Source organism: Ictidomys tridecemlineatus, chromosome 2 (assembly GCF_052094955.1).
Source record: "Ictidomys tridecemlineatus isolate mIctTri1 chromosome 2, mIctTri1.hap1, whole genome shotgun sequence".
In the NCBI taxonomy this organism is placed as follows: domain Eukaryota; kingdom Metazoa; phylum Chordata; class Mammalia; order Rodentia; family Sciuridae; genus Ictidomys; species Ictidomys tridecemlineatus.
Window position 1 is genome coordinate 115293246 of NC_135478.1, and position 27080 is coordinate 115320325.

A 27080-nucleotide genomic window follows, 5' to 3' on the forward strand; every position below is an offset into this window, starting at 1 on the left:
AGGTCATCAAAAACTTGACAGATTTGGTCTGGGTTTTTCATAGGGGCCTCTGGGGCTCAAATACCCATAACTTGGCTCACCGAGGAGCCTGTTTGGGTGCCTCAGTGGCCCCTTCCCTCGGCTAAACTGGCAGCAGCCCATGACCTAGTTAAAGAACAACTTGCCTTGGGCCACATTCAACATTCTACTTCTCCATGGAATACTCCCATATTTGTCATTAAGAAAAAATCAGGGAAGTGGCGCCTACTGCATGATTTACGGGCAGTTAATGCTCAAATGCAACTTATGGGGCCCATTCAAAGAGGGCTGCCGCTGCTTTCCTCTGTTCCTCAGGGCTGGCATACCATTGCTATTGACATTAAAGACTGTTTCTTTTCTATTCCTTTGCATCCTAAAGACTCACAGCGTTTTGCCTTCACTCTTCCCTCGTGTAATCATGAGGAACCAGATCAAAGGTTTGAGTGGGTCGTTTTACCACAGGGAATGTCTAACAGTCCTACGATTTGTCAGATGTATGTAGGGAAGGCACTCGCACCTCTCAGACAACAATATCCTTCCATCAAGATTATTCATTATATGGATGATGTATTATTGGCAGCCAAATTAGAGCAGTCAGTTAATGAGGCCTATAAAGACTTGGTGAAGTTGTTAGCTCAGTATGGATTACATATTGCACCTGAAAAGGTTCAAACAGGGGATTCTATTCAGTATTTGGGAGCGACGATTGGATATGACATGTTAAAACCACAAAAAGTTACTATAAGAACTCAAGATCTCCAGACTCTAAATGATTTTCAAAAACTGTTGGGAGATATTAATTGGATAAGAGGTTATTTACATATTCCTAATATCGTGCTCCAGCCTTTGTATGCTATTCTTAAGGGTGATCCAGATCTTACTTCCCCTCGTACCCTCACTAAAGAGGCCAGAGCAGCCCTTATAAAAGTAGAAGAAGCTATATAACATGCTACTCTATGCAGGCTCCAGAGTGATAAACCTTTCCAGTTATGTGTGCTTGCCACTATGCGGCAGCCTACTGGAGTACTGTGGCAAGATGGGCCTTTACTATGGATCCACCCACATGTATCCCCAGGAAAATCTTTAGAATACTATCCTGATGCTGTTGCAGCATTAGCACTTAGAGGGATTCAACAGAGCATTCAATTTTTTGGACAAGCACCTTCTTCTCTTATCATACCCTATTCTAAAATTCAACTTAATGTTTTGTGTGCTACTCTGGACAACTGGGCCATTCTATGTTGCTCGTTTCAAGGGGATATTGATAATCATTACCCTTCTCATCCATTACTCCATTTTGTTAAAGAGCATCCTATCATTTTCCCTAAAGTAACTTCACCCACTCCAATTCCGGGGGCTGTTAACATTTTTACTGATGGCTCTAAGTCTGGAATGGGAGCTTATGTGATTAATTACTCTCCCCCTGTCCAGCATCAATTTGCTCCTGGAAATCCACAATGGGCAGAACTACAAATTGTCATTGAAGTTTTTAAACAGTGTTCTTTTCCTTTCAATCTCATTTCGGACTCCATCTATGTGGTGCAGGCGCTCAAAATTCTGGAGGCTGTAGGAGCTATTAGTGACACCCATACTGTGTCTGCTTACTTTAATCAGCTTCAACAGCTTATCCGTAGCCGTACTGCCCCTTTCTATCCAATGCACATTCGGGCTCACACCTCTCTTCCTGGCCCATTATCACAGGGTAATGCCTGTGCTGACTCGGCAACTAGAAGCCAGTTGGTATGCTTGGCCTCCTCCTTAGAAGAAGCTAAATTGTTTCATCACAACTTTCATGTCAATGCTATGACACTGCGCAGACGTTTTTCCATCTCCAGAGCAGATGCTCATCAGATAGTATTACAATGTCCCCATTATGTCACATTTCTTCATCCTCCTACTTATGGTGTAAACCCACGAGGATTGAAGCCATTGGTTGTCTGGCAAATGGACGTAACTCACGTGCCTGACTTTGGTAACCTCAAATATGTACATGTTTCTATTGACACATACTCTGGAATTATTCATGCTTCTGCTTTATCGGGAGAAAAGGCACGTAATGTTATTACTCATTGCTTAGAGGCATGGGCAGCATGGGGTGCACCTGCATCCCTTAAGACTGATAATGGACCTGCTTATACTGGCAGACAGTTTACATCTTTTTGTTCTACTATGGGAGTACTCCTTGCTCATGGGTTGCCTTACAATCCTCAAGGGCAAGGCATTGTTGAACGTGCCCACCGCACCTTAAAAGAAACCTTAGAAAAACAAAAAGGGGGAATAGGAGTTGACCACACTCCTAAAGAACGCCTGTCCTTAGCTCTTTTTACCATTAATTTTTTGAATTTGGATATTCATGGCCGCTCCGCGGCCGATAGACATGTGTCCCCTCAGCCCTCTGTGACTGGCTATGTTAAGTGGAAGGATGTTCTCACGGGCCAATGGAACGGCCCTGACCCCGTGCTGACATGGGCACGAGGATCTGTATGTGTTTTTCCCCAGGATCGCACGGAGCCGCTGTGGATCCCTGAACGCCTGACAAGAAGAGTCTCCAGATCTACTAACCAGCAGCAGGAGGTACCACAACAGTCCCATGATGAGGAGCTTCATTCTGATGAGTGCTCTGGCTCTGATGCTGGTGCCAACGGTACAGATGGCACCAATGCAGTGGTGGGCAGTGGCACGGGCATGGCCAATGCCAATGCCAGTTCATAGTAATTCTAGTGTCCTCCCCACTCTTTTTTCTACCTCATGTGAGATGTCTGCTCCTTGTACCTCTCCTAGAGGGGACATGGAAAATATTTTTAATCAGTCTCAAGTTAATCTCACAGGAGTTTTTTGTTTCAGTCTTGGGAACACTAATTGTATTAGCCTTAAGACCAAAAATTTGACTAACTGGGAGGACCCATTGCGGTCCAGTCGAGTCTCAGGAAGTATTCTCAGTGCTGTATTGAGCCAAGTAGTTTCAGGGAAGCAATCAGGCTCAGGGACCCCCGCAACTAGCTCTGTTTTAAACATAACTACTTTAGCTATTATCTCCGAGGTACTAATCCCAATGCCTCCTTCTTCTAATACTACTTGTAATGCCACTCATTTCAAGGCCTCTCCCTACTGTACCCCTAATTTTGGTTTTCCCCCGACATTTACGCCTTGTCAGGATCATTCTTGGGAGAAACATCAAGTTGCTAAAGGTTTCTCCTTTTCCCCCCCTCTGAAGAGATATGTTTATAACTTTAACAACAATGTCAACTCCTCTACAGGAACAGGTTGGTCCTGGTTTCAATGGCTCATTTCCAATGAGAAGGGGGCTTCAGCCGATATTTCTGCATTGGCTCAATTACTAGGAGCCAAAAGTTGGCTGGCTAATGTTTCTGGCACTACTAAGGAGAGTGAACGAGGTAATAGGCTTACATCTGTTTCGTTCAACTCTCTGTTACATTATGCCACATTGCCTCCTGCAATGGTCTGTATCCAATACCCGTTCCTGTTCCTTTTAGCTAATCACACCTCATCGGGGATGCTGGATTGTTCTATTATTACCTGTTTCTTATCTGAGTGTTGGAATGGTTCTTGGACTGTAGCAGTGATTATGAAAATTCCAACTTTTGTCCCAATCCCAGTCACTGCGGATCCAGATAAATTTCCTATTGTAGAGCTACTTAGAGTCCGCAGAGATTTTGGAATCACAGCAGCTATAGTGACAGCCGTGGCGGCATCTGCTGCTGCAGCAGTTACGGCCGGAGTAGCCATGGCCAGTCAAGTACAAACTGCTGCCACTATTAATCAAGTTGTTCAACAAACGTCCACTATACTTGAATCGCAAAATGCGATTAATCAACATATTTTGTCAGGGATTTTAGCTACCAACCAAAGAATAGATTTTCTTCAAGCTCAGGTAGAGGAATTGGCTGACCTAGTACTTTTAGGCTGCATTGACCAACGTGCACATTTATATATAACCTCTGTCAGATTTAATGATTCCAGGAATGCTTCCCACATCATTGGTGGATATCTGGCCGGAAATTGGTCCATGGAAGCAGAAGACATGATCCAGTCTCAACTAACCCAGATAGCTGTCTTGAATAGTACCCGTGTCGATCCCGTGACTCTGGGTCAATTCACCAATTGGATATCTTCTGCCTTTTCCTTTTTTAAAGAGTGGGTGGGAGTAGGCATTTTTGGTGCACTGTGTTGTTTTGGTATGTTCCTCTGTTTGTGGTTTCTCTGTCGCCTTAAAGCTTGTAGTGCTCAAGATAAGGCTATGATCATACAAGCTCTTGCTGCTTTAGAAACTGGCAACTTGCCACAGGTCTGGCTTGCGCATCTTAAGCACTAAACTTTTGACATGGTCATTGCACCCCAAGTTATTATAACATTGCACTGGGATTGACATGTCTTTCCTCGTTATTTTCTTAGCGTCAGAAAGCCCTTGCACTCTGCCGGTCTTGCTACCATTGCACGCAGATCGGTTTCTACACTAGTGCCTTTGACATGGTCGTTGCACCCCAAGTTATTATAACATTGCACTGGGTACGACATGTCCTTCTTTTGTCTTTCTTTTAGTGCTGGAAAGCCCTTGCACTCTGCAGGTCTTGTTGCCATTGCACGCAGAAGGGTTTCCACACTGGTCTTTATCTATCACTTTGAAGTCCGTGCCTTTCTTTCAGGGTGCTGCCAACTTGTTTGTAGTTGTACTTCTGCATGGCCACAGTTCAACCTCAGCTATTCCCTCTTACTCACCATCGTCACGATACAGGATGCGAGGCAAGGCACTGCACTTGAGTGATCCATTGAGAAGAGGGACCTCAAGGGGAGCATGTCCTATTGCATGCGGGTTTGACATGTTTCCGCCCCGCCCCATGAAAAAAGGCGTCGGCTGATATGGTGTCAGATCTGGGGAAGGCGCCCCCTGGGGCTGGCCCATACTATGCAGCCACTTTTGCACAGTGGGATAGGACCTCTACTCTCGCCTGTATTGTCTTAGTGAAACAAAAAGGGGGAACTGTGGTGAGCTGTTCCTGCGGACTGTGGTCGCCATTACATGATGGCGCTGGCTCCGCTGTGGTCAGTGAAGGACAACTCCATATCAAAGAGAGTTGGCGTGTTCCCAGCTCCTTATCAGAGAAAGTTGGCGTGTCATTTTCTAGCACCCTGTGAGAAGGGTACACGTGGCAGCTTCGCATTGGGGTTCGTGGTGCTTTATTAAGGCTGGGAGGGGCATCCGAAAGGTAGTAGAAGAATTATTAGAAGAATATCAAGGGCCTGAATAAACTGCTGAAAGAAGATTCCTGAGTCGCGTCTTCCTTGCGGGCAAGGGGGGTCGCGACATCCCTTTAGAGAAAGATGGGAGAAAGATTAACAGGATGGACTTTTTGGAAGTGTAAGACCCTTCCTCAATGGATCCTACCATCTCTTTATTCAAAAGTTTCTGAATCTCTAAACTTGCTCTAGTCAGGGAATCGAGAAAGGGGCAATGACTGCTTTGGGATTTGGGCTAGGTTTTTATTCACTTGACCTAGACATTTTCTGATTATACAGATAAGAAGCCTACTAAGTTATTATTTGATCTATTTCATTTATAGGAACACGATGATTTTCTTGCCATTGTCTACAAATGACATGATTCATAATAATCGGGTCTCTCTTTTGACTCCTGCCTTATGGTATCCAGGTACACTTTGCTTTTTGGCCATTGAGTGGCCCAATCATTCAAAGATCTGATTATTCTCCTTGCCTTCAGCTTTCCTAGTTTAGTGGCATCAGTTCTCATTACTCCAAGTTCCATCCTACAGAAAAGATTGATCACTGAGATGCTGGGACTATCTTAATAAACTTATTTCTTACAATGATAGCAAAAGTTTTGTCCTCTGTCTTCCCAGGGTGAGTGAGTAGGTCTTAAAAAAATTCCTCTAATATTCCAAATACCCTAAACCTTTGTGTCCTATTACAGTAAACCAAGGCATTTGAAATTCATTTACTATGGGGAATCTTTTACTTCATGTTTCCATCAACAAATAGACAAAATAAAAGTCCTTCTTACCCCCCTAACTGCATCATTAAATTCAGAATTTCTGCTTAGTGAGCCTTTATCTATAAATTCATCTTAATCGAACTTTATGCTCTTTCTGTATCTTCCCACAGTCATACTATCTATTTCCACATTCATTCCCCAAATGTCTGTCTGTATGAATTAGAAAAAATGAGTAGTTCCTTTGATTTTATCTCTCTTAGATCACATGGTCCCACTCTATACTATATTTTTAGGAAACTTTCAGGCCTTGAGTCTAGTTACAGAACCAGAAAAGTAAAAAGTGATAGTGAAAGTGAGTTCTGAGGACTCTCAGTGGTCTCTCAAGGCAACCTCCTCAGGGAAGGTCATCATAATTTCCTTGGGAAATGAAGTTTAATTTCCTCAGTTGAGGTGGAGAGGTTGGTTGTACTGGCAAAGATAACTCATCAGTAGAGAGTTACTGTCCCCAGGTACATCAGGGTCTTCCCGCATATTTCCAGTCCAACATACTATACCCCACTCCTTCACAATCATTGCATGGACTTTAATGGTCAATACTCTGAGGTTGGGAATTGCATTTGAATTGTAATCCAACCACTCAAAATGGAAGTCCAGTTTGTTTTTTAGTAAACTCAGTTCTGTGGATACAGGAAATAAGGGTGTTTCGCAGACAGTGGAAGACACTCTCACATCATATCAGAGTGGCACTTGAGTTCTGGATTAAATCTTTGAGCATACCCTTTTCTTTCCTTGCTTTGTTCAGTGACAACTTTAGTAATAAAATTAATGTAATAAATATGTTTAAAGTATTATACATATAGTGACCTAGATCATTAATCCTTATATGGGTTTGATGAGAATTATCTAAAAATGACATTATCACACCATACAATGGACTGTCATTGCAATATTTATTATACAACACAAAATCAATATTTTCTTTAAATAAAAAATATCAAAAGGGCTGTGGTGTATGTGGCTCAGCAGTAGAGCGCTCACCTAGCACGTGAGAGACCCTGGGTTCAATTCTCAGCCCCGCATAAAAATAAATAAATAAAATAAAGTATTGTATCCAAATATAGCTAAAAAGTAAATATTAAAAAAATAAATTATTTCTTTAAAAAATGATTAGAAATCTTATTCCAGGAACTCCAGAACCAGTTCAGAATGTTAGACTTAAAAGTATGTTTCTTTTAGAACCACTGCTGGTAACAAAATCTACATTATTCAGGGTACTACAGATTTACAGAGTGACCAGAAAGTTGTGTGTGTATATGTGTGTGTGTGTGTGTGTGTGTGTGTGTAACTGCAGAACAGAACCAAGTAAATTCTCTGGCAGAATACTTTCTTGATTGACAGAGATCAGTCTGTTTAATAAAAAACTTTCAGGGGCTAAGGCTGTGGCTCAGTGGTAGACCTCTTGCCTAGCACAAATGAGGCACGTTAATGCTCAGCACCACATAAAAGATTAATAAATAAAATAAAATTATAAAAAAAATGTTAAGAAAATTTTCACCTGGTTCAATAAGCTCCACCATCATTAATTAGGAAAGATAATTTACTCAAAGTTTATAAATTTAAATCTAAACAGTTAAACACTATCACAAAACAACTGGAATAATATTTGAGGAAATATTTATGCACCTTAAATAAACAGAATTGACACAATAATTAACCATTTCAGTAATAATAGATTCAATGAAATGCAAATGAATATATAATTGAGTGATCTGTTAGAAGAAAAAAAAAGTGCTGCTTTATGCAGAAACTTAAAGAAAGTAACTTTGGTTACAATCAGCAGTGTATGATTGTTCTCCAGCAAGAAGCCCAATAAAAAGGGGGGAAGGAACAGATTATTAGATTGATTCATTATTGTGGATTGCTATGAATTGGTAAGACTTGTGTAATTTTTAAAAAAAGGTTAATATTAATAAAGGAGATGGCGAAGAGGAAATGAGGATATACAAAAAGCAAATGTTCCAAAGAATGCTTCTTAAAAATAAGAATATATCTATTGTTTTATACCTTTGCCACTCAGGTAATAGGGCCTCCTGAATTTAGGGAAATGGAAATGTTAGATGCTCTTTTTGAAGTGCAGAGAAAGGAAACTTCTGCATTACTTGTTTTTTCCCTGCCTTTCTTACCTGTCTGAGAAATTCGCTGTGCATTCAAGTGTCCTAAATTAAAATTTTATTTCAAATATCTTTTTCTACAAAATAGGTTGACATTGCTGCTCATCAAATCATATTTATCTGCCAGTTATTTCTTTATAAAAATAGCAGAAGTAGCAATTTTATCTTCTTTGTTAAAAGCCTTTTTAAATAAGCCTGAAACCAAAGGACACAATTTGATTCTTAAGTACACTTTTAATTTGAATAATCTCTCCCAATTTAAAGCAAATTTGAAATAATTAAATTTAAATATGAACGGATAACAATATATTTAAGAGGAAAATTGTTTGAAATTATATTTGAGCAAAATAATATCAATACACAGTATATTAAAGTTCTCAAATAGTTAATACCCATTTTATGCTAATTCTTCTATGTCTTTTACAACTTGTGTCTTTCTTCTGGCATTGTAGTTATTTCCTAACAAATATACCACAAATAGCCAGTGAATTTTCTTTAACTGTATTGGAAGGAGTTTGAATAAAATTTGACTATATTTAAATCAGTATATGAATCACTAAAACCACCATTTCAAAATAACAACAAAAGCATTAAGATTTGAGCCCTGTTTTTTCTTTTTTCTCCTTTTTCTTCTTTCTTCTCCTCTCTTCCTGCATTCTTCCATCCTACATTTAATTATCTTTCAATCTTGTCTTTTCATTCAGTCATTTATCTATATTATAAATGTCTTCCTGTTTATAATTATTTAAAAGTTGAGATAAATTTGATTCTAATTCTAGTCCTCTAATAAATAGCTGCATAAAAGCACTTAAGCACAAGTGTGTCTACCATATGACTAAGTCGTATCACATTCACAATTTATATTGGCATAAAATATCATAAGTGTCACAACATTCACAGTAATTTTTTGTGTTTGTTTGTGCCATGTAGTATATTTGTTTGCATGTTCAGAAATAATTTCTGTAAAATGTTAGTTGAATTCTTTTAAAAACAGTACTCTTTAAGGGGCTAACATTAATGAAACTATGTGTATTATACCATGTGAGAAGAGACATGACCCAATAGAATGCTTTGATTAAAATCCTAGGAAAGGTGAAAAGTCTGAAAAGTTAATCAAAAATAGGAAGTTCATGAGTTAGCTCAACTCTCATTAAGAGAATTATAATGGACCCTGTAAGAACACTATACAACTTTAGGCCTTTTTGCTTGTGGACAAAACAAATCCCCCTCTTCATCTTGCCTCTGTCTTAAACTAGTTTTCAAGGGCAGGGCTAATTGTCAGAACAGGTCTCCTGAGGAAGTAATGGCAGATGAAGTGAACAAATTGCAGGCCCTTGTGTAGTTTTGAATAACCTTACTACTCCAATATCCTCATCTGTAAACTAGGCTGATATGGAAAGAAAATTGTAATTTATTGTGGAGATTACTTCATCCACACTTGGAAAAGAGATGTAGGTTCCCAGTCAAGTCTCACCACTCTTACTACACTAACTGCACATTTTTTTGGACCAGAAATTATAAAATTTCTAGATGGCATGTGAAGATTTTGGATTCACAGAAGGATGTCTGGATTCATCAGAAAGTATAATTCATTCACTGGAATGAAAGAATAATAAAGGAGGAATCTGTCACATTCTATCAAATAAGAGAGTTTTACTACTGATTTTAGTTGCTCAATAATCTTCCAGCACTGCAAGCATGCCCATGTTCCAGACTCTCCTGTCTTATCAAAATATATCCACATAATTGAAGCAATATAATATATTATCAAACATATAATAAGTGGGAAATATATTACCAGAATTCATTCAGCTAACTTTGCATAGAGTACAATGATTTCTGACAAAAGCAGAGGTGAAATAGTGTTTTCTGAATTCACAATGTATTGGAAAGGTCAGGTGTAAACCAATGACAATTATTACAAATAAAATCAGGAGTACAGATATCTATAGCACAATAATAATAAAATAAAAGTTAATATTCATAGTGAAAATGAAATAGTTATTTTAAAAAACTGCTGGTTTTGGTTGAGTGGTGATAACATTAATTTACTTTTCTGGTGAAAGCTTTCCTCCTCTCACTGTCTTGACAAGGTCACAGTGAAGATAAGTGCTAGCAAATCCGCTCTCCCACTGTCTTGACAAGGTAACAGTGAAGATGAATGCTGGCAAAGCCGCTGGTTGGTGGGAAACCGAAACCATGAGGCCCTTTTTTATGTAATTGGGACTTTTCATTTTCATGTACATGTTCCTGACAGGAGGTATGAGTATGTTAAATGAGAAACCAAATTAAATTTCAGATGGCTAGAACATAACAGGTTGTTCATGCCTTGAAGGCTGTTCTACTACCCCTCAGCATATTGAGGACAAAATAGAAGGCTGCTTTTCTTTATCAATACATTGAGGATAAAACTGATAATGGACAACAATCATTCTCTAAAAAGTCATGAGAATTTTAGGCACCACATTGATTATATCAACTAAGATCCCAGGCCCATAACTCTGGCCTCTTAAAAAGTTTATTGTACAAAGACCACCATATGTAGTTATTTTTGATTAAGGAAAGTTATGTTATATACTTAGGAAAGTTAAGACATATAAATATACATTCTCCTCTTTTGTATAAACCATCCTTTACTTCACATAGGAATTGTTGATGAGCATAGTTAATATTGGCAGTAAGTGAACTGATATTTGGAACTTTCTTTCTACTGAGAGAGATTACAAAGATATAAGAGATAGTGTACCTTGACTAAGAAACAAACTCTTCAAGAAAGCCGTTCAACCAGTTTTATGAGAATAAATGTAGTAATAAATTAAAGTAGCTTTTAAGACATTTTTAGAATAATGTTAGAAATATTATTTTATTCAGATTCTTGTGATTGGAATTCTTAAGTTTTTAGTTGTATGGGTTTCTGATATGCTTTAATAATGGTTTATAGACTTTAAGAATTATTTATAAACTTTAGAATATTGTAAGTATAAGATTTAAGGGAAATTTTTTAGATGGAAATTTTAGATTAGAAATAAATTTCAGGTGTACTTTAAACTTAAAAGTTAATGATAGGTTAGGAGACTTCGAGTCTGTTACATAGTCTGGCATTAGTTAAAAAGAGAAAGAGCATATCTTGGGAAAAATAGTACATACTGGGAAAATCTGAAAAATGTAAATTAGTGACACATTTTATCAATGATTTCATACCCTTAATAATTAATAACTAAAGGTCACATACTGGAAAAATGTAAACTGATGTTACATTTTTCTATACCTCTAAGGATGGTTAAGAAAATGTCACCTCTTGGAAAAGTTTTGAACTTGTATAATCAATGACATATTCTGAACCTATAATGATGAGAAAAATTGCAATAAAAGAAGACCCAGAGAAAGCTGCATTAGAGCTCTCTCTCTCTCTGGAGATTGCTTCAATGGAATGATCCTGTCTCATCCTTTTTGCAGATCCCACTCATTCTTCAGGACTCCCTGGTCCCTGTTACAGCAGGACCCCTTCACTTTTCATAACATCTATCTTTCATATTTATTATAAAAATTGTGCATAAGTAAATTTTGCAACAATATTCAAATTTCAAAATATTATATATTGTTGAAAATATCAATATTTCAGAAAACCAATGTTTAAATTTAAAAATAGAAGTATCTACACTTTTCACTCACTTCTTACTCATATATACAAATATGCACTTAATATTCTGTCAAGTGTTTTTTTTTCGTTTTTGTCCCCACAGATTAGATCATTCAGTAACATAATATTTAATTAATACCAGACTTTAGTTTTTATATGAGGCATTGAAGGTATTTAAGAGATATCTATTTTATGAATTGTTTTTTTTTTTTTAAGAGAGAGTGAGAGAGGAGAGAGAGAGAATTTTTTTTTAATATTTATTTTTTAGTTCTCGGCGGAGACAACATCTTTGTTCGTATGTGGTGCTGAGGATCGAACCCGGGCCGCACGCATGCCAGGTGAGCGCGCTACCGCTTGAGCCACATCCCCAGGCCAATTGATTGGTTTTTAAAGTGTAATCATTTTCATACATTAAAAGTGATGCTTTTAGTTCTTACTAAATTTTAAACTAAATTATTTGATTAATGAATTTATTAGTCAATGGATAGTACTAAGTGAAAGTTTCGGGATCAAATAATGATCAATAAGAGTTACTAAGTTAAGAATTAGATAGTTGAGGGCTGGAGATGTGGCTCAAGCGGTAGCACGCTCGCCTGGCATATGTGCGGCCCGGGTTCGATCCTCAGCACCACATACAAACAAAGATGTTGTCTCCGCCAAAAAATAAATAAATATTAAAAATTCTCTCTTTCTCTCTCACTCTTTTTTTTTTTAAAGAATTAGTTGTTTAGGGAAATACTTCAATCCAATTAAGAAAGATAATTACAGGGAAAATATTACATATACCTCAATACACTAAACTGCCTGTGGGAAAGTTCAGAAGAAAAAAAAAGATTTAGATAAATAGAAAACAGCAGGAACTGAGAATTTTAGGAAGAAGAGAAAATTAAATCTTAGAAGAATAGATTTTAATACTGTCAGGAATGAGATTATAGGGTTCAATATGTTCCTGTTAAGTTTATACTTAAGGAGTAAAGATCTACAAAATCGGATCACTATTACTTTCTATTTTGAGATCGTTAGAAAAGAAGTCCCTGTGACCAATTGACCATAACATCTGGTCTTCTCCAAGGTGATTTGCACCTGTCATGAATACGTGTTCCTGGCAGCTGCCTCGGCAAGGTATGAGACACTGACTGCAAAAAGCCTTTATCATCCAGGAATTACCTGGTTCTGCTACCCATCCAAGAACACAATTGTTTCCCAAGATGCAAAAGAAGAGGTGCTGTCTGCTCAGCAATAATTCAGTGGGGTATGGCGTCACACTCTTTGTGGTAGGGTAAAATTATAAATAGCACCTATTTTACTTTCAAAGTGTTCCTATAATATGACATATTGCATTGCCCCTACAGTATGTACATCATTCAGAAAATTGCCAGTGACTCAAATGTCAGAAGACATTATGAGATAACTATTAAATCACATGCAGACATGTAGTTATTTTGCCCAGGTTATATCTATACAAACAAATGGAAACCTAGGCATAAAAATCACCATTCTCCTATAACATAGTCTTGGTCTAAACAGGATTTTCTGTTCATTAAGATTCCTTTTTTTTTCCCCAGGATCCCTGTTATCCTTTGATCATTTGACTTCTATCAAAGACTACATACTTGAGGCATACTTGGTTGTGTTAATAATCTCCACATTACTTCCAGAAAAAATATTCTTCTGATTGGTAAACTTTCAGATAAATACATACATAGAAAGAAATATCAATCTTATTTTAACAATCATGATAAGCTAAAACTTGGGCAGATCTTTGCCATAATGTCCTGTTACAAAAATTTTCCCTCCCATCCATGGGAAGGCTCTTCATGCTGCATCCTCATAACTAAATAACTCTTTCTCTTACTTCTTTACAGAACAGTGAAAAAGTCTGACTCAAAGGTAAACCAGTTTTGACAGTTACTACAAAATATAGTGTAACAATAGAAGTGTCTTATGAAAATACAAGACCATATATTTTCAGCTTGATAATAAAAAGAGGGAAGAATAAAACAGGTTGGCTGTATTGGAAGAATGGAGAGTAAATAGACTGGGGATTTGATGAGGAGTTTGTAGTTCTGTTTTCATTGATTAAAAAAATACATTGAGTTGGTATCAAGAAATTTGAGTAGGTTTCAGCCTCATACTTTCTTTTCTTTCTTAGTCAAATATTAAAAATATTTCTTGGAGAAACATTCCATCTTAGAAACACATATCCTTGAGAGCTTTTCTCCACTTAATTTTATGTTGCAATATGTTTTGCCCTATATCAGTATATAAAAATTACCCACTTTTCAAGCCAATCAATGCAGTACTGGAATTATTCGAAGGAATTATTATTTCCTATATTATTCAGAAAAACTGTCCACCATCAGTGTAATTGAGTCCCTTTCAACATTTAATTCCTGTTATTGATATTTCTTCTGAACTTGTCATCTTGGTTTTCCTCATTCATTGTATAAATATATGATGTGATAAAATTTTTAAAGCCTAGATTACTGGACCTACAAGCATGGTCTTTGAGCATTAATGAGTGTAATGTTTGGCATTTTAATATGGTTTAACTTTGTTTTGACTATGGGAACATAAAAATTGATAGTGAGGACTAACTGGATTAACTTGTTGTAGTTAAATGAACTTCAAATTTTCTCCCCATCTCACATAAATACTTGGAGAAAATATGTTGATGTTATCCTTTTTATACATGTGTAATATGCGTACATTGTACAGAAAATTATGTATATACCTACATATATATAATTTGAGGAAAAATTATTCATAAACTTATATAAGCAAATTACTTGTTCTTAAAGTAATAGTCCCTTAATACCCACATATAGTTCCTGCACAGATAAAATTTTTAAAAATGTACTTTTTAGTCATAAATATATATATGCTAAATCAAAAATTTATTTTTGTTTAAATATTTGTCCTCAACTACATTATATCATTTTGGAAAGCAATTAATAATGCTCAGAAAAAGACCAGACACTTATGAGTTGTGAATGTGCTCTGAATGTTTTCTTCCAATGCTCAATAAAAAAAATTCTTATGTTTGTACCCACTTTGAATCAATCTTCAGAGAATCATAGCTTCATCAGGAAATATGAGCATATGAATAATTTGGTATATTAATTTTTATCCATGTTGTCCTGCACACTGAAGCTTAGCAGCCTAGTTAAATACTTTATTGCCGCGTCCGGCTAACGGGAACCGAGTATGGCGAGGGACGATGAGGTTAAAAAATACACAGGACACCAAGGTTCTTCATCCAGGAGTCTCTCTTTATTCCTAACATCCTCTCCTTATATCCCCCAAGCATCAGGAGTGGAAAATTACTCAGAAAAGGGAGGGAGAGGGGAGAAATTCGGCTAGGACATCTGCCATTGTTAGACACCGAAACTTCTCTTATCAGGGAGTCCACCAGAGCAGAAAAAGGTCAAGACGTTCCTGACATTCCTGTGGAACACATATGTCTCAGACAAGCAGGAAAAACCGCAAGCCTGCTTTCATGACCTAATGAGCTGGCCACTTTGACATGCACAACAAAGAACTGGGGCTGGGCCTCAGGGTGCTGGGAAAGGCCTGCTACCAGCACTTTATTTCATAAAGTGTTTCGAGGATAGTGGAGATATGTGACATGTTATGACCCAATTTCATATAATATTCTAGAGTAAAAGAATTGCCCACATGTCCCAAATATTCATTGTCTTTACATTTCATGGATAATAAAATTCTACTCAAACATTACTACTTTCAGATGCTCAGACAACTTAAAACTGCATACTTTGTAATTTGTTTATTTTTTATTACAGTTTAGTAGGCTTATGGAGAAGAATTCCAATGAGAAATTGATTACTTAAGAAAATTATTTCAAATTTTGTTAAAAAATCTTATTTAACAATTAAAACAACATTATTGAAAACAAATTACACAGTTATTTTATGCAACTTAGTAGACAGAACAGTTAACTAATATGAGACAAGGAGAGCAGTTGTATTTAAGTACAAATCATTTGCTTCCAAGTTTTCCATTGTTTAATGGTTCCAATAAAGAATTCATGATATATATTTTTTAAAACAAAAGGAACTTATTTGACATGGAGAAAAAATACAAAATAAAATGGCTCAATCAAAACATTTGAGGTAATTTTCATGTTATATTTATCAACTTGCATATTAGTAGAATTAATCAGATAAGCCTAAGATTCCTTCTTTTGCATAGGCCTTACATAGATAAGATTCTCACTATAAAGTTTTAAATAGTTTTTACAGGTATAAATACTATTACATGAAAAAAAATATTTATTAATCATTTAAGTCAGAATTAAATTCAGCAGCAAGAAATAGAAATTCAACTATTATCCTTTAAACAAAGAAGAATTTATTTTCCTTGAATGTAAAAAAAGCCCAGACAAAGGCATCCTAGGTTTGGTATAGTGACTTTATGGTAAATTCACAAAATTGATTTATAAATTTCCAATTCATTGACTACAGCTTCTGCATGGTATTCATTATTTTATCAAGAAATGGAAAACGTTAAAAACTGAGAGGAATGAAAGAAAACATCAAAAAGTGCATACCAAATTAGTATGTCCATTTTTAAAAATTGTTATCCTATAAGATCTAAAAGGTTCTTTCACATTGCCTCATTAAGAGAAACATAGTGCACTCTGAGGGGAAGACTGTGTATAGAGGGGTACAAAATTGCAGAGTACTAAAACCTTTAATTTGGATAAACAGACCCATATTCCAAGGAAACATCATCAGCATCACCAGCAGCAGCAATAGCAGCAGCCACCACCACCACCAATACCTGCAAATGGGCAACAGGCCAGCACCCAAAAAGAAGGCTTAACTATTGACCTGAAGAATTTTAGTAAACTAGAAGAGAAGACCTCCACCCAAAGTAGCCATCTCTTTGTGGGTAATCTCCCTCCTGACATTCCTGAGGAGGAAATGAAGAAAATATTTGATTAATAAAGGAAGGCAGATCAAGTTTTCATTCACGAGGATAAAGGTTTTGGCTTTATCTATTTGGAAATACCAACTCTCGTGGAAATTGCCAAAGTAGAGCTGGAAAATATGTCACTCCCTGAAAAACAGCTGTGTGTTCGCTTTGCCTGCCATAGTGCATCACTTACTGTTGGAAACCTTCCTCAGTACATGTCTAAGGAACTACTGGAAGAAGCTTTTTCTGTGTTTAGCCAGGTGGAGAGGGCCATAGTCATTGTGGATGATTGAGGAAGATACTCAGGAAAAGGCATTGTTGAGTTCTCAGGAAGCCAGCTGCTTCAAAAACTCTGGACAGATGCAGTGAAGTGTCTTTCCTTCTAACTACATTTCCTTGTCCTGTGACTGTGAAGCCAATGGACAAGTTAGATGATGATGAAGGACTTCCAGAGAAGCTGGTTATAAAGAACCAGCAATTTCACAAGGAGGAAGAGCAGCCACCCAGAGTATGAGTATGCCATGCACTGGAAGGCATTCACTGAGGTTGAGAAATAGCAGCAGGAACAGTTGTACTGAGACATCAAGGAGGCATGTGAGAAGCTGGAAATGGAGATGGGGCTACTCATCATGAGCACTAGGTCATGCTAATGAGGCAGGATTTAATGAGGCACCAAGAACTTCAAATAATGGAAGAGTTGAACAAGCAAGAAGTGCAAAAAAGAAAGCAACTGAAGCTCAGGCAGGAAGAGGAGTGTAAGCACCATGAGGAAGAAATGTGGCGGCAACAAGAAGACATGATTTAATATCAGCAGGAAGGATTCAAGGGAACCTTTGCTGGTGCAAGACAGCAAGAGATAAGGATAGGCCATATAGCTACTGGGAGATTCTATGAGCATAAATAGCAGAGGAACCATGTCCTTTGCTCGTGTGCCAGCTGGTACCCCAGCTCCTCTAGGACCTGCCACTATGATGCTGAATGGAACTTTGGAACTGACCCCTTCAATAACTGAATGCTTTGGCCAAGCTGCTACAATGGAAGGAATTGGATCAATTGGTGGAACCCCTTTTGCATTCAACCATGCTGAATTTGCTCCAAAAAATGTCACTGATACTAATAACGTTGCAATGTGTAATTTCACAAAACCCTTAAAATAAAGACCCTTTTTGGACTAGCTAGAATTTTACCCTCAAAAAGTGTTAAGGATTCTTGCCAATAATTAGGTCTTCCCTGCCTATACTACTCTAGTAATTATGCTAGAGGCAGAGGGCAAGGGAAGGGTGGTACTTAACAAATCAGTTCTGTGTGGTACATTGTTTAATTGATTCTGTGTAGTACATTCCTGAAGTCTCAGATGTGATTTTTGAGGGCTGGTGACTCATAGCAAAATGGATTCAGTTAGAGCCCTGTTAATCTTGATAATTCCATTTTTTCCATCATATTTTATTTACTTTCCAAACTTTATCTCAGATATGATGCCACATATACCACAAAAACAAAACATCCCCCACAGAGGTCATAGACACCATACATAAAATTCTGTTATATCCCATATATTACCCCTTCATGTCCTAAGGAAGATGTTTTCTCTTAGAACTTTTCATTTTAGTACATCTTTAAAAAAATTTTGTGTTAACTTGCCTTCATCTTTTTCTTGGGTAAAGACAACCCAAGAATTGGCCCTTCTGCGTCTATGAAGTTGCTATTCACAGCTTTTCTTGATAGGTCTCATACAGTCTTGGGAACAGGGTTGCTCTATGCTGATGGTCTGACAGTAGCTCTTACCTTGCCTACCTTAGGTAGTTATGCTGTGCATTTTTTATTGATTTACCATGTTTGATTTGATCCTAGTACCTTAAATTTGGAGTTTTCTGAGAAATGGATCAGTAATGCAGCATCAATTTATTGAAATACATTTTAAGCCTCTAAAAAAAAAGAAAAAAGAGAAACATCATGTGTCAATTCTTGCTCCACTCTAAAGAGCACTGTAATGAGGCCTACTGCTACCCAGGACACAGCCCACTGACAATGTGTACTGTAATATGTAAGATTCTTTAAATAAGGAAGGGAAATGGAAATTGGGTGAGCCCCAAAATATCTCATTTTCAAGTTTGCAATCAGATCCTATAGGACTATGCTATTGTTAAAGGGACTGCCCAAAATAGAAGTTCATAGAATGTAGCATACCTCACTATCTTTTATGATTTCATGAACTGGAGAAATAATTTTCTGAAAGCTGTAAGAATTAATGGTGGAAAACAGTGTGGAATTAAATCTGCATTTTTATTCCTCATCTTCTAAATATGTTAGATTGAGCATGTAACTTAGCATCTTCTTGGTGTTTATTTTCTAATTTATAAAATTGGAGAAATGATAGAATAAGAATATCCATTTCCATTGAATAGATGCAAATGATCAGATGACTTAATTTTTTTCTGAAAATACATAAAATCAATTATATTTGCAATTAGTAAGTAAAATATTGGATAAAGGAAAAACTGAGGAGCAATAAAATTTTCTTGATTTCTTCTTTATTCTAATAATTAAGTAAACAAAACCTAAGTCAAAATTTCTCTGATTTTCAGAACTGGGTAGGCTTTATTTTAATCTGAGTAGACATTCAAGGTAGTGTAACTACTCTTTTGTAGCTGAATAGAATCATAAGATGAATGGCATTTGTTCATTTTTAAGCCATCATTTATAGGTTGAATGTAATAATAAATTATACACAGAGAGAGAGATGAAAGTCCTACCAGTTGATGAATATTTTCAGCCAGTAAAAATTCATATGCTCATTTATAACTGAAGCCTGAATCAGCAATCATTATTTCATTTTATACCAGTAAACCAATGGTTATAGGATGATTCTGGGTGGCTATAGCAAGAATCAAGCACTGTAGTCTAGCCCTTGCTTTTCTATCTAGGTTAATCAGATAGAATGCCCAAACAGCATAATGTTTCTGACCTCTATCAGACTTACACATACCCATTGATCTAATTTCTTTTGCAGATATCAAGATATAATTATTCTCAATATTCTCCATATTCCACAAGTCACTTTCATATTAGACATAGACACTGATTCAGATCATCAAATATGGCAAGAAATGAAGAGGAGAAAATTAAACAAAAGAAAAAAAAACAGATGGTAGAAGATAAAGTATGACTGGACCTCAGTAAAAATAGCAAAAGAGGACATGATCTCCAACTGAAATTGGGAAGAAGAAAGTAGGCACAATTACATGGAAATTGTGGCTAACATCTGGTGCTTACTATTTTCATGGTACAAAACCCTTAACTTTTATTATATGATTTAGTACTCACATTTGTCTCAGTTATTCTGATTTTTATACACAAGACGTTTACTGTTTTTTCCAAGGTCACAGTGGAAAACCTAAGCAGTTTTGTTCTAAAGTCTGTGCATTTAAATTATAATCTATTTGTCATTTCTATGTGCATTTAAAGCTACATAGAAATGACAAATAGATTAAAATATTATGCCTTCATTTACTGATGAGATTACTTCTTTGAGAAACACCTTGATAAACTGACCTCTGCATATTTGTGAAAATTCCATAGCTCATAAGCTATGGACTAGATCAGCAGTTCCAAATAAATATGTCTTTAACTGGCCACAGTATCTTTGTTTTGTTTATTTATTATTATGTGGTGCTGAGGATGGAACCCAGGGTCTCACAAGTGCCAGGCAGGCACTCTACTGCTGAGCCACAACCCCAGCCCAGAAGCCAGCTTTTACAAATCTTTTTACAAATTGCTCCTCAATCTCATCAGAAGAGAATGACATTTATTAACCACTTATTAACTTGTTTTTATGATGAAAATAAAATATTTCTAATGATAAACACAACAGAGTGAGGAAATGCAGTGCCAAGGAGCAGCTCTATTGGTCATCACCTCTGGGCTTTCTACCTCATATTGAAGTTGTCTTCTATCCTTGCCCATGTGGACCAGGCCACTTAATCTCATACAGCCAGGGTGCCTGCTCCAGAAGGCTACTAATTCCCAAAGAATAGTGCAGGTGTGCCTTTGTATTTCATGACACTAATACCTTGTGAACATCCTTTCTTCTTAAAAAATAGGTTGATGAACACCCTGAACTAGCTCTTGCACGTGAATGGTGATACCTATCATTTAGGGATAGCTGTCCCATTCCCAGAGTAGCTCACCATAAAAAAGTCAAGATCACTGGGAAAGCACTGAGGAATTCATCTTCCTGCTGAAAAAACTTAATTGTAATTGTGCTTCCATTTCTAAGCCTGCTACTTCCCCAGCCACAAAAATTCTATTGCTGTGATTCTACAAAGAGAAAGAAATAATGAAAAGTACTGATGAGCTAAAATACCCAATGAGATTAATATGGCAGGTGACTGGGATCTTTTCCAGTGACCTCTATGGGCAGTTTTAAAATAAAAACATCCTTAGACAAAAGAAATCATTTGCTAACAAACGTAGTTGCATGACTGAAAGCACTCCTGTCAAAAGCTTTAGTTTATTTATGCACACCTAGGTGCCATTGCAGAAAGTTTTAGCCCAGTCTCAGTAAGCAAGAAAAGGGTTATGACTGAAATCTGACCAAGAAAACACTCAGTGATCCATGGGGGCATGGGGCAGGAGGAGACGCAGGTACAACTTGAATAAATTAAATGCTTGAGTCATTATTATTTGAGAAGACTGTTGGGTTAATTCAAACCACAGTCCACAGTCATTTTTAATAACAAAAGAAAATCTATTTATGGCCCACTCTTTCTCCACCTGGCCATTCCCTAAGAAAAATACTAACCTATAGATTCCTGACTAAAATAAGAGAAGGAACTACCATGAGTATAATACCATCATCTGGGGAGGTTGTGTCAGAAGAATGGAAGGTTCAAAGGCCCTTAGCAAGGCCCAAAGCAACTGAGCCAGACCATGTCTTTAAATAAAAACATAAAAAAGGACTCAGGATGTGGTTCAGGACTTATGCACACCTGGGTTCAATATGTGGTACTGACAAAGAGAAAAGAAAGAAAAGTCGAGAGCCATTCCTCCAGATGGTTCTGTGATTTCAGAAAATGCCTATCAGAACCATGACACTGAGTTTAGCTTCTAGAAAGTCACTTCCATTGACTATCCCAACATTCCGTCCTGCTCAAATACCTCCTACCCTGGTTTTGATTCTTCTCAATGAAATGCCTAACTGTTCTAGTAATTCTCATGTGAAATGATGGCAAACACTTGAAAACTAGGACATTCAAAGTGAAAAGGCTGATGTCCAGCAAATTTGGATTGAATGGCTTGGCAATTCCAGGCCCTGGTAGGAGACTACACTTGAATATTCTCCACTGTGATTCTTTCTGGACCTTGGATGTCACGTGTTCCACGTATGGCCTGCTATGACATCAGCTGCTTTCCTGGTAACTCTTGATGTCACAGACAGCCTAACCAATAGCACTGTGACTTCAATAAACCCAGTCAAGCAGAGGAGTTTCTCATCCTGGCAACTCGAGAGGAAAGTTTGACAAGTGCCAGCTCAGCTGTGCTGACACACAGGAACAACTCAACTCTGAGCCCCAGGAGCCTGTTCTTGAGAACTGGACTCCAACTTTTTTACCTACAGAAAATAGACCATAGGTCTGTGGCCGCATGTGGTCCTTCTGGGCCATGGGATGAGCCTGCTCCATCCAGGGCCCTGGTACCCATTGCAGCCTGTGGGCTAGCATCACCCTCACCTCCAAGGGTCCAGAAATGCATGGTCTGGGGATAACTGCACCAGGCCCACAGAGTGCTGTGACATCCTACCCCACAGCAGAATGACAATCAGCCTGGAAAGTCCAATGGACCTGGGAGTGCCAGTGGGCATAAGAGGGCATGAGAAGCAGCCATCTTGAACACTGGCCCCATTCCAGGCACCCTCCTGGGCTTCTCCAGGCCTGGGCTCACTGATACTTTACCCAGTCTGGAAACTGGCCCAGCACACCACCAGTGGGCAGAGTGGCAGCTCTTGACAACTGAGGGTATTGGAGTATGAAAGACATCTTGATGGGTTATGTGAAGCTTGAGCTGGAAAAATCACACAATCTCTGGCAGGATGCCCTCCTGTCCAGAGAAAGACATTACAAGTGACAACTTGAACCTCCCAAAAGTGAACACTAAGGGGATGTCTAGGTCTCTAAGGTTTCTGTGTTGCATTCAATCAGTCAAAATTGAACACTTCTTACACTGTGGAATAAATAGGAGACCTACCATTGTTCCCAGAAGAGCTAAGCAATGAAGACTCAAAAATATTAGAGAATCTAGATACCAAAATTCAAAAAAGCAGCCCAAACATGAATAAAATCATGTTCATGAGCATAGGAGCTTGTTGAGCTTCTTTTTTTTCTAGTTTCCATACCATTCTGTGTACCCAGGATCCTCCCAGCTTGCATTGCTAAACCCCTCAGCCAGAGGGCTGTGGTGCCCCTGCTGGGTTCTCAGCAGCTGTTCCCTGCCCTAGAGTTCCCAGAGGAGGTACAGAAAGACACACAGGCTCTGATCCAAACTGCCACTGCCTGCAGATGCCCCGGCAGTTCCCTTCTATGGAGCAAGGCCCAACCAGGGCTGCAGACAGCTGTCTGAGAGCTCTGGGTCCAGGACATGGGCAGCAGGATTCCTGCCATTGCAAAAGCTCCTAAATGTCAAACCCAACACCTCCTGCCCTCACCAGAGTAAGACCAGACACAAACAGTAGCTCAGACTTTCACTAGGATGGAGAAGGACAGAGTGTCCTGTCCCAGAAACAGCAAGTGAGATCCTGATGAGGCCATCCCACTTGCTTACTGGCTGCACACCTGCAGAATCAGTCCTGTGCTGATGCACTACCTTCCCTCTGGTCCTTCTTTCCCCTTTCAGAAGCCCCAGGAGTGGCTCCGCTCCACTGCCTGCACCATCCTTGGGATGCTCAGGTCCACCTTGCCCAAGATAGAGCACTCAGAGGAAGCACCGGCAGCATGACCCTGTACTGGAGGTGCAGGTACCATCAGTCCAACACCTAGGAGTATCATCCTAGTCCCCACCTGCTCAGCGCCCCCAGGGCTGCCCCCAATCTACCAGAAAAAGGCTGCTCAGCCGTGTCGCCACACATCACCTCCCAGGGACTCCAGACTACCTGTGCAGACATCCTGAATGCCTTGGGGATTGGGGCAGGGACACTGTACCAGCCCCAGGAGAAGGATCCCTTCCATTGCCATAGTTGCTGACCCTCAAGCCCAACATCTTCCACCCTTCCAGGATGATCAGGAAATCTCACTGGGTTATCAACGGGATCTGGATCCACAGCCCCAGTTGCCAGCAACCCACAGTCTGCCCAGGACCCATGCGGTTAACCAGGCACCCAGATCCAGCACCTATCACTTGTACAGGGACCTTGGATGCGCACGTTCCTCCCTGGCCAGACCCTGCCTCATGCCCGGGTAGATGGTTTTCTGTACATGCCTATGAGTTCTCTACTCATACTGGCCAAAGCTAGGCCCTGGCTACAGGTCTGACATTGCCATTTAGCCTGAAGCCTCTTTTGCAGCAGAAGAATGAACTTTTGTGCCTTTCTCTGGAATTCTTGAATCCCACCTTCTCTAAAAGCTTCCATATGTAGTTTCCAAGGCAAACTTTGTCCCTCATTCCTGTCCCCAGCCTAGGAAGCAGAGACCTGCCAGAAGGGTCCCAAATGAGGCCCGCTGCTCACAGCTCTTGCCAACTTGGACTTCCCTCCACTGTTGATCCTCTGGGTTGCCGGGAGCCTAGGATCTCTCAGAAGTCATCTTGCAGGCATCCTGCAAGTGCTCATCAGCCATTGAAAAAGGTACCTCCTGGTGCTTGTCCCGGGTCCTAAAGACACTTTCATCCTTTCTGGGAGACCTGGACATGACCTGCATCTTCCACATGCTTTGTCTCCTGAAGAAGATGTTGCTGTCTGCTTCATTTTTCAACATTTCCTTCAGTTCACCCCACTGATTCAGCAACCTGACGCCTTCTATAGCACTGGAGCAGGAAGTTGCTCCTTGCCAGCTTGCAGAACCATGGTGTACCCAAGGCCCCTTCCCAGGGAAGACTGTGCTCAGAATCCCCGAAGACAGTGGCCAAGAGGTGGTTGAGCAAGTGGAAGACTCCACAAATAGAGAACGTTATAGGGGAGTCCCCATGTTACTGCAGAAGCACAATCTGCTTTTAGGCCCCTTGTAACCCACAGCTGACTTCTTTCCTTTGTGCTCAGGTCTGGGGATCTGCATGGAAATAAGTCCTCATCCAAGGGGACATCAATAAAACACACAAATGAAAATTTCCTTTGCTACCAAAGGGACGTTCTGAGGCTGCCACCACCTCCAGACATGGCCTTTCCAGTGACTGCTGAGAAGAAGAAAGCTCTGCAGCACATCAACTGTTGCTGATGGGTGAGACACTGTACCATGTACCCCCCCAAGCCCACATGCATGGGGAAGAGCCAGTCCTCTGGCATCAACTGGGACTCAGCCAGACATTTCCCTAATGCCCCAGAACCTCCACCATGGAAGCCTCCACCCCCATGTGGGTAGGATCTACTGTTTCCTCCCAGAGACACCCTCCACTCCCAACCTCAGTGTCCTCCTCTTCCCCAGCCTGTCAATTGCTTCTTTGGCCCTTCCTCCAAGCTTTCCTTCAGCACATTGTTAAGTTTAGCTCCACAGCCACTGGCTCCCTTTGGGGCCACCCTCATGAACACCATTTTGCCTTCAGGCTGTGTTCTAGCAGGTGGTAATTTTTTTTTTTTGGCTCACAGCTTCAGAGCTACAGGCAGAACAGTCAGTGAAAATTCTCCCCAGGGAGCTTCCTGATAGCGTGGGATCAGCCTTGACCACAGTTAATAACGAAAATAAATACTCCCCCAAAGCCTGCTTCCTCTCTGTACCTTCTATTCCTCTCACTCTGTGGTACCCCAAATCTGCCAAAATTCACTTTCCCTCATCAAGCAAATGGCTGAAGGCCAAAAGCTCCAAAGAGCTTAGAGCCACAAGGAAACCAGAGAGAGCCAAGCCAAGGGCCTGTGTCTATGCTTGTGAGGACCCCAATCAATGAGCCCAAATTAGACCCCAGCCTCCTCCTAGTCAGCTTTAAGGGCAAAGCTGCCTAGGAAGTGGGTGCAGATGGGAGGCTGTGTCTCTGAGCCTCCTGTTTTCCCCAGGATCACAGAGGTCAAGGCAAGCCCTGTGGTATATGTCTAACAGGGCTCACACCAAGTCCTACAAGGGAGAAAGGTGGATGTTGGCTTAGGGCAGCATTTTCCTCCTGGACCCCACAGGAATGAGTCCTGACCTTGAGGAAGAGGATCTGGTGGCTTCCCCAGTGCTCCTGTGGCCCTGGCCAGATGAGGTTGGCGTCCTAAAGTCTAGATTCCTCTTCCCTGTGCACCCATGGCATGCAGAGCTGCCAGGGTGAGAGACCGGGACAGATGTGTGAACCTAGATGCAGATTTGCTCCTGGTGGTGTTGGTGCTCCCAGGTGGACTTGGAGCTTTCTGCTAGGGAAGGGCGCCTTTGACACTTAATATAGTGGCCCCAGTGTCTCCAGGAACAGAGTTATTCTTTCTCCTGTGTGAGGTGGTCACTGTGGGGATGGTCTGGTTAGTGGGGCTGAAGGTGTTAAAGCCCATGTTTGCTGTTAGCACTTTCTCATGCTTCTTGTTCCATCAACTTAGTGAGATGAGCATGGCCCCAAAGCCAATCTTGGAGCAAGATCTTGGCCCCCAGGTTCCTTTGATAGAACATGGATAGACTTCAAAGTAGAGGTGGCCTTTTTAGGGGTAGTGCCTATTCCCTGAGGTGAGATTAAGAGATTCTGCATATGCAGGCTTTAAGGATTAGCAATAATTTTAGGAACACCAGTGTTTGCTTGCCCTGGTTTGTGCTTTGTATTATGTCCCTTGGTACCCATTGTGGTGCTCTGCCTAGGGGTACTATGGTTGTTCTGTCCCAAGCTTGCACCATGGTGCTGTCTGTTTCTTTGGGTCCCTTCTCTTGGGGAGGAGATGCACATGGCCCTAAAGGCAGATATGAGATCTGAGAGCAAGTCTGGCCTCTCATATGCAATTGAGGCTCACATGAGCAACTAGAGAAAGCCTTGCTGGGGGTGCTGTTCGTTCCCTGAGTTGAGCTTAGGAGTTAAGGCAGGCTTTGGGGGATGGCACTCAGGGTAGGAACACCAGTGTTTCCTTGACCATGTGTGCTCTTTGTCTTGTGTTTCTTGGTCCCCATGGTGGGGCTCTGGTTAGGGGCTCCTATTGGTGTTTCTGTCCCAAGCTTGCCCCAAAGTGCTTTCTGGTTTTGAGTGTCCATTTACT

The 27080-nt window shown here is 39.7% G+C and overlaps 1 pseudogene; it reads left to right on the plus strand.

The window, feature by feature from the left end:
• The first annotated feature begins 16728 nt into the window (after positions 1–16728).
• On the plus strand, positions 16729–17892 carry LOC101962744 (non-POU domain-containing octamer-binding protein pseudogene; annotated as a pseudogene).
• The last annotated feature ends 9188 nt before the right edge of the window (positions 17893–27080 follow it).